At 37.8% G+C, this 14,696-nt stretch overlaps 1 protein-coding gene across 5 annotated transcripts in view; it reads right to left on the reverse strand.

The window, feature by feature from the left end:
* BCAS3 (BCAS3 microtubule associated cell migration factor) overlaps nucleotides 1-14,696 on the reverse strand; it is a 1,147,652-nt gene that overhangs the window by 198,442 nt on the left and 934,514 nt on the right. The window lies entirely within an intron of this gene.

A 14,696-nucleotide genomic window follows, 5' to 3' on the forward strand; every position in this document is an offset into this window, starting at 1 on the left:
CCCTTGTAAATAGTGCCACACTCCGCCCCTTTTAAATAGCACCACACTACCCACTTGCTCTTAGTACAAAACTTCCCCCCTTTGCTGTTAGTGCCAAACTCTCCCCTTGCTCTTAGTGCTAAACTCCCCTGCTTGCTCCTAATGCCAAACCCCTCCTTGCTCTTAGTACCACTCTTAGCTCTGCCTGACGTGACTCACCGTTAGTAGGTGCCAAGGAGGTCATGCGGCGCAGTGGAGGAGTTCCACTTCTTACTGGGGTCGGTGACGGCCCAGGAGTGGACCAATCCAGTCACCTGACCTGAGTTACCTGACCTTATGTCGCTGATGTGAGGTCAGGTGACTGGATTGGACCACTCTCGGGACCGACCTCACTTGGCAGCGGCCTGCATATTTTCAGATTACACAGAAGTCAAGCGGAATCTGAAAATATGCCCGGCCGCGGCATATTTTTCCTTTGCACTGCGCATATACATTTTAGCACATGCGCAGTGCAAAGTTCTGTGAGAATGAGGAAAAATCCCGGACGGTGCTTTTTTCTGTCGGACGCTATGGACGGCAGAAAAAAAACACCCATTTTTGCGGACTGTCCATAAATTTACGTATGTTTGGCAACCCTGCTTAAAGGGCCATAGCTTTTACCGCTAAATTAGAGAGGATATTTTTACATTTACTTAATTATATGTATTTGAGAAATGTTTTATATTTTGGTCTACTATTAATTCATGAGTGAGGGACAGGAGGTTGGAAATAGCTTAAAATAATAAAATGGTACGATACTCACACTTTACAATGCCCACCGTGTCCACGCTGCCTGTTTCTGATCACCCACCAGCTCTTGTTTACTTCCACGCTTCAATGACTCCCCATCTTTCCATTGCATGTATCAGCAGCGGCAAGGGTGATGTTAGTTGGCATGGCACTATAGTGCCTTTTGTTATTTTAGGCTATTTGCAGCCTCCTCACCTAATTAAAACTCAGACATTGATATCCTCAAAAGTAACGCATGTATGTGATTGTAAATTGTTCCTAGTCGCTTCTGTTGAAAATGTATACTTTCATTCTTCATTCCCGAACCCATTAAAGTATGTGAAACATTTTCCAGGGCTACTTGTCACGATGTTCAGGATTTTTACAGACGTGCTTCAAACAAATGTTCTTGTAGTAAAGCAAACATGGAAAAGCTCGACAATTAAGCCGTACTGAGTGTAGCTAAGTGACCCACAACTCTAAATGTATACGTTGATATGTTAATTGAGATATGAGTTATGAAGGATTCTTCAAAAGAATACATTTCCGTACTGGCAAAACTATAAGCAGAGGCAATGAAAAACAAAATACTAAAAACAAAAAAAAACTTTGTACAAAATGTCAAATATGTTGACAATTATTGGTATTTATTTTATAAAGATAAGGAACCACATGCAGTGCAAAATGTTCCACTTTGAACTTAGTGCCCAGTACCAACAGAACTAAATGTCTTACTTCAAATGTAGATCCATAGGTGACAGCTGTAGGAATTATTTAATGAGTGAGGCTTTATTTAAGATTAGTGATGGTTTCTGTAGTTAGTCAACTCAATGGCTCGATAATAATTTTCTTGAGGAATAATAAACTGGTGATGCTGAAGAAATAATACCATAGTATGATGCATATAATACTGTACAAATGATTCTTCTGTAGAATAAATCATAATGTATATATATATATATATATATATATATATATATATATATATATATATATATATATATATAAATACATAGTTTAACCTCTTAAGGACACGGCCAATTTTGGCCTTGAGGACCGAACCATTTTTTTAGATTTCCCTCTTTGCATCCCGGTGCTCATAACTTTTCAATTTTTTTGTCCGACGTAGCTGTATGAGACTTTGTTTTTTGCGGGACGAGTTGTACTTTATGTAGGTACTATTTATGGTACATTTACATTATCGTTTAATTTCTATACATTTTTATTTCGGCAAAAATATAGAAAAAAAAGCAGTTCCGCTGCAGTTTTCTTTTTTACACCATACACCGATCATCATAAATAACATTATACCTTTATTGTACAGGTTGTTACGGATGTGCTGATACCAAATATGTGTATATTATTTCATGTTTTGGGACTTCTATTTTGAAAAGTTTATTTATTGTAATAAAAATGTGAATTTCTATGGGTTTTTTTTACAATATATTTTTTTCTTTAACATAACTTTTTTTTTATTAACTTAAAGAGGCTCTGTCACCAGATTTTGCAACCCCTATCTGCTATTGCAGCAGATCGGCGCTGCAATGTAGATTACAGTAACGTTTTTATTTTTAAGTTATGACCATTTTTGTATTTATGCAAATGAGGCTTGCAAAAGTCCAAGTGGGCGTGTTTAAAGTAAAAGTCCAAGTGGGCGTGTATTATGTGCGTACATCGGGGCGTTTTTACTACTTTTACTAGCTGGGCGTTCTGACGAGAAGTATCATCCACTTCTCTTCAGAACGCCCAGCTTCTGGCAGTGCACAGACACATTCCCTTTAACTTTTTTTTTAATCCCATAGAGGGATTTTTCATTTTGATTTAGATTTTTGAACTTTAATGTACTGGCATATATCTATATCCCAGTACATTAGCCTGTGTACTGATTGTATGCAGGCAATTGTTAGGGCATACCTCAGTATGCCCTAACAACAGGGAATATGGTCAGACAGCCCTGGGGTCGTTCAATGGACCCTGGGCTGTCTGCCCATACCAGGTATAGACATTGATCGCGTCACAGGGATTTCCTGTGACGCGATCAAAGAGGAGACCCCCTTCTCACTTTAGCTTTGAATGCCTCGATCAGCTTGAATCGCGGCATTCAAGGGGTTAACAGCAGAGAGAAGAGGTTCCTCTTCTCTACACCATTAGAGCGGGGCTGCGGCTGTGTGTTACAGCCATTGCCCCGCTCATCGTGGCGCACAGACACTGGCTGTCACACAGGACGAGAATACTCGTCCTGATGCGCCAAGTACCTGCCGCTCAGGACGAGTATTCTCGTCCTGTGTTGGCAACCAGTTAAAGACTGGTAAAATTTGCCAATATTGATTCTATAATACACATTTGAATAAATAGCTGTTCCATAGCTGTTGGCCACTCTTTTTTGAATGTGTATGCTATATGCTAAAACTACAGTCCATATAATGAGTACTACCGCAGACATGCACCAACCGAACCTGCCACTCCCATCTAAAAACTCCCATCTAAAAGACTTTCATCATGTTGCACCAATCCCCTGGAATGCACTTCTACGGACAATAAGATAATTCTGAACATCTACAGTTTTAAGCATGATCTGAAAACACATCTTTTTACACAGGCCTATAAGATTCCCTAACCTTTCCTTTACCCCCTATTATTATTATTATTATTATTATTATTTTAAAGGGCCATTAATTCCGGGACGATGTCTATATGAAAAAAGGGTTTAGGTACATAACATGAGACAGTAAAAACAATAATTATGAGCTTAATGAGCGACAGACTGGTGCAGAAGGAGAGGACCCTGATGGCTGACAATCTACAACGGATGGGGAAAAATGTCAAAAGGTTTGTGTAGAAGCTGTTTATCAAGGTAGTGTAGTGGCAGAAGGGTAATTGTGGTTGTATGTTTTTCTGAAGGGATGGGTTATCAGGTTGCTTTTGAAGTATTGCATGGTGGTAGAGAGTCTTATGCGCAGAAGTAGGTAGTTCCAGAGCATGGGGGATGCACAGAAGAAATCTTGGAGACAATGATGTGAGTAGCAGATAAGAGGGGAGCAAAGCAGGTCTTTTGAGGACCGAAGATTATCTGTGAGTAGGTATTGAGATATTAGGGCAGAGATGTGTGAAGGGGACAGTTTTGTACACTACCGTTCAAAAGTTTAGGGTCACTTAGAAATTTCCTTATTTTTGCAAGAAAAGCACAGTTTTTTTCAATGAAGATAACATTAAATTAATCAGAAATACACTCTATAAATTGTTAATGTGCTAAATGACTATTCTAGCTGCAAACGTCTGGTTTTTAATGCAATATCTACATAGGTGTATAGAGGCCCATTTCCAGCAACCATCACTCCAGTGTTCTAATGGTACATTGTGTTTGCTAACTGTGTTAGAAGGCTAATGGATTATTAGAAAACACTTGAAAACAATTGAGAACACTTGTGCAATTATGTTAGCACCGCTGTAAACAGTTTTGCTGTTTAGAGGACCTATAAAACTGACCTTCCTTTGAGCTAGTTGAGAATCTGGAGCATTACATTTGTGGGTTCGATTGAACTATCAAAATGGCTAGAAAAAGAGAGCTTTCATGTGAAACTCGACAGTCTATTCTTGTTCTTAGAAATGAAGGCTAGTCCATGCGAGAAATTGCCAAGAAACTGAAGATTTCCTACAACGGTGTATACTACTCCCTTCAGAGGACAGCACAAACAGGCTCTAACCAGAGTAGAAAGAGAAGTGGGAGGCCCCGCTGCACAACTGAGCAACAAGACAAGTACATTAGAGTCTCTAGTTTGAGAAATAGACGCCTCACAGGTCCTCAACTGGCAGCTTCATTAAATAGTACCCGCAAAACGCCAGTTTCAACGTCTACAGTGAAGAGTTGACACCAGGATGCTGGCCTTCAGGGCAGAGTGGCAAAGAAAAAGCCATATCTGAGACTGGCTAATAAAAGGAAAAGATTAATATGGGCAAAAGCACACAGACATTGGACAGAGGAAGATTGGAAAAAAGTGTTATGGACAGACGAATCGAAGTTTGAGGTGTTTGGATCACACAGAAGAGCATTTGTGAGACGCAGAACAACTGAAAAGATGCTGGAAGAGTGCCTGACGCCATCTGTCAAGCATGGTGGAGGTAATGTGATGGTCTGGGGTTGATTTGGTGCTGGTAAAGTGGGAGATTTGTACAAGGTAAAAGGGATTTTGAATAAGGAAGGCTATCACTCCATTTTGCAACGCCATGCCATACCCTGTGGACAGCGCTTGATTGGAGCCAATTTCATCCTGCAACAGGACAATGACCCAAAGCACACCTCCAAATTATGCAAGAACTATTTAGGGAAGAAGCAGACAGCTAGTATTCTATCTGTAATGGAGTGGCCAACGCTGTCACCAGATCTCAACCCCATAGAGCAGCTTGACCGTATGGTACGCAAGAAGTGCCCATCAAGCCAATCCTACTTGTGGGAGGGGCTTCTGGAAGCATGGGGTGAAATTTCTCCCGATTACCTCAGCAAATTAACAGCTAGAATGCCAAAGGTCTGCAATGCTGTAATTGCTGCAAATGGAGCATTCTTTGACGAAAGCAAAGTTTGAAGGAGAAAATTATTATTTGAATTAAAAATCATTATTTCTAACCTTGTCAATGTCTTGACTATATTTTCCAGTCATTTTGCAACTCATTTGATAAATATAAGTGTGAGTTTTCATGGAAAACACAAAATTGTCTGGGTGACTCCAAACTTTTGAACGGTAGTGTATGTCATGGTTAATATTTTGAACTGAATTTACCGGGCAATGGGTAGCTAATGAAGGGATTGGCAGTGGGGAGAGGCAAAGGTGAAACAAAGGGAGAGGTAGATTAACAGGGCAGCAGTGTTGAGGGTTGATTGGAGGGTTGCAGGAGTGTTAGATGGGAGCACACTGAGAAGAATATTGTAGTAGTCTAGGTGGGAGATGATGAGGGCGTGTTCAAGCAATTTTGTAGACTGGAGGTTGAGGAGGGAGCAGATTTGGGAAATATTTTTTTAGGATGGAGTCAAGGGTTGTCCCGAGACAGTCCACTTGTGACACTGGGGAAAGTGTGGACCCATGAACTGTGATTGATTATTCCTCAGAATTTGATCCTGTCATGCAACAGTACCCCCACACTCCTTGCACCCTGATGCACTTCATAACTGTCATACACAGATACTGACCGGATGACTGGCTTATGAAGCTTTATGTGTACTACTGTATTTTTATAAAAAGATGGCTGGACCATTATACAAAACAAGTAATGTTTTAAATTTTGTGTCACCCCTATTTCCTTATTTATTATAAGCTCTTGAGAGCAGGGCCCTCACTTTTCTTGTTTGAATTGTTAATTATTTTTGTTACTATATAATGTCTTCTTTGTCTGTACATGTACCCCAAGGGCTGCAGAATATGTTCGTGCTATATAAATAAGGATTATTATTATTATTATTGTTATTATTATTATTATTATTATTATTATTATTATTACCAATGACAGCAGTGAAGATCCTGGATGTGCACAGAGCCAAATTTTGGTATTAAAGGGGAGGCTCTGCTTTGAAGCCACTTTAATGATTATATTATGGGATTATATAACTAGAAATTTACCAATGTAATGTTGTTATAGGAATGATACCCCCTTTAAGCAGGAAAAACACAATTTCCCTGCAGGGCTGCAGTGAATTCAGCAGAGGACAGGTTTTGTTCGAACCCCACGATCATGACGGCATATAACAAGGCCCATATTCTGCTAATGTTGCCTATAAGAAAAAAGGTAAAATATGTTTTTGGAAACAAGTTTACACAAATACACTAGGAAATGGGAAATTTCCAACTATATGCTCTTCTTTCGCAATTTTGTAAATAGTCTTGATTAAAACTTTCCTATCATTTAATGTCTACATCTCCTAAGCAGACCTATGCATCTCCATAGTTACAGACTTCAAACAAATCCTGTGTAGTCATAATCCTTTTATCTGTCTACTTCTTGCTAACCTAGGTAATGTATGGTAGGGAAAAGATAGAAGGACAGATAGAAGGGAGAATGACTGTAGGATCAGACTACACAGGGTTTGCATAGTCTGTTGCTATGGAGATGTACTGGTCTCTATCGGAACAGTAGACAGAAAATAGTAGGATTTTTTTTCTAAAGACGTATTGCAAAGTTGCCTGATTTTTTTTCATTTTAAGGGTATGTTCACATGCAAAACTAAAAACGGCTGCAAAATACAGAGCTGTTTTCAAAGGAAAACAGCCTCTGATTTTCAGTTATTTTTTAAGCATCAAACGTTTTTTTTATTCCTTTTAAGCGGCCGATTTTGTAGCTGTTTTTCTATTGACACAATGAAAAACGGCTCAAAAAATGACATGCACTTCTTTCTACGCTGATTTGTTTTACATTCCGTTTTTTTTTAAAAACGCCATATTGGAACGAAACGCCGTTTTCCCCATTGAATTCAATGGGCAGATGTTTGGAGGCATTAAGCTTCCATTTTTTCAGCCGTTTTTTGAGGCGTTTACGACCCGAAAAATAAGCCGTGTAAACATACCCTAACTGTATTGGAACAGTAAAAAAATGCGGTGGTGAAGATGGACACAGCTTTATACTGCAGAAAGTAAGGGCATCTTTGTGTAGAATATTTCTGCATAAAAAAATATGTGCGATTCAAGTAAAGGTGATTATATAAAAATGTGCGGATTTTGGGACATGCAATTCATTTTCCAGTAATTTGACTAAACAACCCTTTTAATTTCCTGTGCAAATTGGGCACAATTATGTGTACTAAACATAAAAGCTAAACAAAGCAATATAATATTCATAGTCTTGCTATATTATTTCTAAGAAAGTTAAACACATTTCTTTAGGATTAATATTGTTTTAGATCTTTGCAATTATCACAACATTAATTGATTTAAGCAGATAAGGCCGAAATTTATGAAATAGTTAAAGGACTGCTCAGTTTCCCCTCCTGAATGCTATAGGGTACTTGTATAATAGTGCACATCCTTTGTAAGATATATTACAAACACATTAGCACTTATCTCCTAGATACATTACATTGTCTTCTACATCTATTAAGGACACGTGTGCAAATAGCCTGTGTCACCACTATATAAATACAGACCTGCAAATCATACATTATAAATGCCACCACATATTTATTTATGTCTACGGATCAGTGAAAAGCCTTTTTTCTCCCTTCTCTTTGGGTCTGTAGGGAATTGTGGGACGAGCCATATTGTTTTCATTGCATATGACAATGTTATTATATGTTATTTGAACTAGTTACCGAAATAATAAGAAAAAAAGAAACCAGAAGGAACTAAAGTCAACAGTTTGTATTAATATTTAGTGGCAGAGACCGTTTTATCCAGGCCCGTAACATCAAGCAGCAGGAAGACTCCATCATTTGACAGAGATAAAGTTGTTTAAACATGAATGGAACCGAAAGAGAGATAAATCCAGAACAAAAGTTTAGGCCAAAAAGGTCTCCAGCTTAGCAGGAAACAGATGCCCCAAGATGCAGGTAGATGTAATACATTACTCGTAATAAAGATAATACAGATCTTGTTGTTCTACAGAAATGCTGTAAAACACACGATGTGAAATTGTTGACTACAGAATATGATACTGATTGTTTCTTGTATTTATCATGTGCCAGTCTGCTTTTGGGTGGCATGACTTTAAACGTTACAAAATGTTTTACTCTTCTGAATATAATACATGCACTATGTAATACGGCTGCGATGGACACAATGAAAATGTTGTGACTAGAAATTTATGTTTAGGAATGGCTTATCGATCGGTATAGGTAATAGCCACGTAACTACGGTATCTTGTGTGAGTTATATTTTACAACGTCATATTTTATCATTTTACCTTTCAAGCTCTGGCAGTTGTTTAGTTAATCTTTTAAGATGTGGTGTCTTCTGTTCTAACAGTCTATCACTTTTCACTATGCTACAAGACATAGGTACAGAAGTTAATATTGCCATTAAGCCTAGGTCAGGTTACATGAGAGAGGGACAAAACATCATAAAACAAAGCCCGAGCTGCTCAAGAAGATTGAGGGTAAAGGAGCAAACACATTACACCGGGTTTAACCCCTTCAGAATGAAGCCAATTTTGGCATTAAGGACTTTGGGTTTATATCTCCCTGTATTCTAACAGCCACAACTTTTTTTTAAATTTGTTTTCAAAGTTTCATTTATATGAGGGGGGGTTTTGTAATATCAGAATGCATAAAAAAACAATTCTGCAATTCTTTTTACTTGTTTTTTTTATGCTATACACCAATAAGCATTTTAGCTTTATAGTATTGGTTGTTATGGTTACAGGATGCCAAATATATAATTGTTATATATATATATATATATATATATATGATCAAAGGACAGCCCATGGTGGGGAATGTTGTTAAAACTGTCCGTCCCCCTTTTTATACACCTTAAATGCCACAATCAGTATTGATTATGGCATCTAAGGTGTTAAACTGCCAAGATCGATGGTTTCTTTAAACCCGCCTGTTACAAAAAAAAGTCAGGTGGCAATCATCGAAGCCGTGCCTGCACTATCATCAGGACGTGCAATTACGTCATAATGGTATGTCCAATTGCATAAAGGGATTAAAGCCCGCTACTAAAACATTTGTCATAATTGTGCCCCTTTAAATGGGTCAGGTATTTTTTAAAGATATAGCAAATTAAATTAATTCTATATAATCCAAAAACGTAACCTTATCTTAATTTTCTAAAATTTGACAATTATGAAATTATTGTCAGGTTATTATTTAAAACCTACATTTTAATGATGATGTTCCCCACAAAGAAAATGTTTCAAAGCTGCTCAAAAATATTTTCTACCAACTCAAAAGATTATCATCATTTTGGTTAAATGTAGTTCCGGTTAGGTGCCACTTGAAATATTTTTGGGGATTTTGTTGCATTATGAGCAATTTCTTGATGCCAGTCAGTATATCATGGCAGCCACTGTGAGAGGTGGTTTGCAGAACAATATATTATAAATTTGTATATATGATTTCTATAACTTATTTTATCAAGTCAAAACACAATGATACAGCGAGTAAACTGGGTCAAACTTCTCCGGATTAAATATTTACACCACTACAGAATGTGCTACTCAAGAAACATTATTGAGAGGATTTGCATTACACTAGACTGTAAGCTCTTGCACATAGAACATGCCATACAACTCTGATGTTTAACACACCGAGGTTGTTATTGTTGTTGTTGTTGTTGTTTTTGGTATTATTATATACAATTTTCAATGAAATCACTGAATGCATATAATTTATTCGGATTGTATGGAGTATCCACCCTAAACATTGATAGTATATGTCATCTCCTAAAAAAACAGATCCACAACTGGGGAAACCTTTACATATCCTGCCTGCTTGTTTACTGAGTGATACAAAAATTTCACCCGGCTCCCTCGCCAGTTATTAGTCTCCGTAATGTAACATAACAGATAGTTTGCAAATCCTTTTAGGCATTCTCCCCCTTACTGGAAAGATCATCATTTTTTATTTCAAAGTGGATTTAATAAAGAAAAGGAGAGCTGCTAAAGTAATACGTGAGGCTTTGACATTAAGCAGTGCAACCCTGCAGAGTCGGCAAGAACAGGGTCTCTAATCTCCAGTGATTTATAGTGGGCTCTTCCTTCATCTCTGCACTTGGGGAGGGCTAAAAAGTTTGGAGACAGGCTGGCGTCCCCCTTGCTATACACCGCCAACTCCTGCTGGCCAGTCTGCACGCTAAAACCTTTAACCACTTGGCTGCTGAATGGGACTTCAAACCTGTCTTGTTTGTAATTTTTAGGACTGAACGCAACAAGCTAACACAAAACATTATTTCACTTTGATGTTATGTTGTATGGGCGATGTCATTGAAAGAAGACAGTACATGCTAAATCTATGAGAGTTGCAGAGCACATCATTTACTTGGCAAAATATTATGTATAACACATGCGCAGCTTTTTAAAAAAAAGAGATGATGGGAATGATGACCACCCTGTACAGCGCTGGGGAATATGATGGCGCTATATAAGCAACAGGAAATAAAAACATGTCTTCACGCATATGATTGGCATATGTATTGTTAAAATGCTGATCAGTTGACTTCATTCTGTCGCAGAAGACAATTGTAAAAAGTGATCACCAGCTCACTCATTATAAAGCATAGCTATCAGAACTTGTGTATGCATGCAAATAATCAGCCGGCTTTGCAGCAGATCCCGATGTTCCCGAATTCTAAATTTTTACACCAAAGAAAATCTTTGAAGCATTTCAAACATTGATCTTCTGTATCCCTGGACACTTCTAACAGTACTTCTGTCCATTCAAAGGACGCTTTGTTTTTATTTGCTAGTTTTAACCTGTATTAACCCCTTAATGACCAGGCCATTTTGCGCGTTAATGACCAAGGATTATTTTTTGTTTTTTCACGGTCGCATTCCAAGAGTCGTAACTTTTTTTTTATTCCGTCGACATAGCCGTATAAGGGCTTGTTTTTTGCGGGACGAGTTGTATTTTGTAATTGTACCATTATAAGATGCTTATAATATATTGATTAACTCTTATTAACTTTATTTTAGGAGAGAATTGAAAATAAGCAGCTATTCCAGCATTCATTTTCAATTTATAAATTTACGCCGTTTACTATGCAGCGTAAATAACATGTTAACTTTATTCTATGGGTCGACACGATTACGGGGATACCAAATATGTAAAGGTTTTATATGTTTTCCTATGTTTGCACAATAAAAAGCCTTTTAGAAAAAAATAACTTTTTTGCATCGCCGCATTCCAAAAGCCGTAATTTTTTTATTTTTGCGTCAATGTGGCCATATCTGGGCTTGATTTTTGCGGGCCAATGTGTAGTTTTCATTAGTACTATTTTGGGGTATATAGGACTTATAGATTAACTTTTATTTAATTTTTTATGGGTGGAATGGGAGAAAAGAGAGAATTTTGCCGTTGTTTTTTGCGTTTTTTTTGGACGCCATTCATCCGGCGGTTTAATTAATGTGTTAATTTTATTGTTCAAGTCATTACGATCGCGGGGATACCATATATGTGCATGGGTTATTTGTTTTGACACTTTTACTAAATAAAACCACTTTTTGGGCAAAAAAATTAGTTTTATCTGATTTTGACTATCATTTTTTTTTCACAAACTTTATTTAACTGATTTACATTTTTTTTTTAGTCCCACCATGGGACTTCACTATGCGATCTACTGATCGCATATATAATGCTTTGGTATACTTAGTATACCAAAAATTATTGCCTGCCAGTATAAAACATGGCCTAACAGGCATTTGCTGAAGGCAGACCTGGGGGTCTTTGTTAGGCCCCCGGCTGCCATGGAAACCCGACGGCGACCCACGATTTCTTTGCAGGGGCGCCGATGGGGTGACAGAGGGAGCTCCCTCCCTCTGTTAAACACATTAGATGTCGCTGTCACTATTGACAGCGGCATTTAATGGGTTAAACTGCCGGAATCGGAGCGCGCTTCGATTCCGGCAGTTGCAGCAGGAGCCAGGCTGTGTATAACAGCCGTGCTCCTGCCACTGATCGCGTGGGTACACTGGCAGTACCCGCGCCATCACAGGACGAACTAGAGCGAACTAGCAGCTGCAGAGGACGGATATATCCGTCCTTCGGCGTTAAGGGGTTAAACTTCTTAAATGAGTTATGCCATGAATCAATTTCATTTCAGAAATGCTGTTAATAGCTGTTTTAAAGTAATTTGCAGTGTTTGCAGCATTAAAAATATCTCTCTGATTTTTTCCACTTCCAAGTCTCCCCCTTGGTGCTGCTGCTCATCTCTGCTACTGGGGTCAGGTTCTGAGCAGAATCAGTCTCTTTCCCCCTCTAATAGCTGACAATATAGTCCCTCCTTACTTTCCCTGCAGATAGGTAACATGCGATAAAGAGTAGTGAAGGTATATTTTATGTGACATCCACAGTATGCACTCCCTTAGAATCCAATACAACTATGATAAAATTAAACAATTAGGACATGTGCAAGGTTCATATCTGCTGTCAGGTTGCAGTTTTATAGTCCTAACAAGCTAAGAAGAGGGAAACTGCTCAGCTATACTGCCATGCTACTGCAGGAGCTCTGCTCCTTCCCTGACAAGCAGGGCAGAAAGCTATTTCTATTGGCTGCTCTGCAGTGAACAGAGGATCACCATACAGAGACCTGATTGTGGGAAGAGTGACTGAGCATGCGTTTCCACCAGAACTCAGCTCATTAGGTGAACGTGCATATTGAACACCAGGTGGCGCCATACTATGTAAGTAAATGTCATTGAATAGTCTTTTTTTACAGCATGTTTCTTTTTATGACCTATACAATAAATATGATATTCAATGGTTGTACAACCCCTTCAACAGTGACTTTACTTTTCCATGTTTTACTTCCACATTTGTACCCAGAAAACGACAAATAATCAGTCAATGAAAGGTAAAGATAGCCTTTGTTTCTTGTGAACGCGAGACCAAAAGAATTTACAGATTGCTGGGTGCCAAATTAACACCTTAACGACGAAGGACAGATATATAGATATATATATTTTAAAAAAAGATTACAGTAAAAATAATATAAAACCACTTTTTTTCCCAAAAAAAGGTTTTATTTAGTAAAAGTGTCAAAACAAACAACACATACACATATAAGGTATCGCCGCGATCGTAACAACTTGAACAATAAAATGAACACATTAATTAAACTGCGGGATGAACGGCGTCTAAAATAAACACAAAAAACAATGGAAATTTTTTTTCTCCCATTTCCCCCATAAAAAATAAAATAAAACATAATCAATATGTCCCATGTACCCCATAATAGTACTAAAGAAAACTCCACCTTGCCCCACAAAAATCAAGCCCACATACGGTCACATTGACGGAAAAATAAAGAAGTTACGGCTCTCGGAATGCGGCGATGCAAAAACAAGTACATTTTTTCTAAAAGGGTTTTTATTGTGCAAACGTAGGAAAACATATAAAACCTTAACATATTTGGTATCCCCGTAATCGTGCTGACCCATAGAATAAAGGTAACATGTTATTTACGCTGCATAGTAAACGGCACAAATTTATAACGTGAAAATTAATGCTGGAATAGCTGCTTATTTTCAATTCTCTCCTAAAATAAAGTTAATAAAAGTTAATCGATATATTATAAGCATCCAAAAATGGTACAATTACAAAATACAACTCGTCCCGCAAAAAAACAAGCCCTTATACGGCGATGTTGACGGAATAAATATTATTAATTAAACTGCGGGATGAACGGCGTCTAAAATAAACAAAAAACAATGGAAATTTTTATTCTCCCATTTCCCCCATAACAAAATAAAATAAAACTTAATCAATATGTCCCATGTACCTCATAATAGTACTAATGAAAACTCCACCTTGCCCCACAAAAATCAAGCCCACATACGGTCACATTGACGGAAAAATAAAGAAGTTACGACTGTTGGAATGCGACCCTGAGAAAACAAAAAATAATCCTTGGCCATTAACGCGCAAAATGGCCTGGTCATTAAGAGGTCAAAGTGATTTTTTTCTATAAATGTTGATAACGATACCAAAACAAAACAAAACATTGTGTGTTAAGATATCTTACTTCTCTGCTGAGATATTATCTCATAAAGGTGCAGGCCCAAAGCCTGAATATGATCCATTTTCTTTCATTAGCCATTATTACATGGTTCATTTTGCTACAGTAGGAATAACATTAGCCAGGTGCTTCCTCTATCAATCACATAATTGTTGGGAGGAAGGGGGGGGGGGGGTTAATTAGTCTATCATTGCGGGACCCTTCAAATGGATAAGGGTTGTCCAAGGCCTTTTTTTATCTTCATTTGTAAGGAATATATCTTATGGTCTTTTAATATCATATTTAGGAATAACA

This window comes from Rhinoderma darwinii, chromosome 2, assembly GCF_050947455.1.
Source record: "Rhinoderma darwinii isolate aRhiDar2 chromosome 2, aRhiDar2.hap1, whole genome shotgun sequence".
Taxonomy (NCBI): Eukaryota; Metazoa; Chordata; class Amphibia; order Anura; family Rhinodermatidae; genus Rhinoderma; species Rhinoderma darwinii.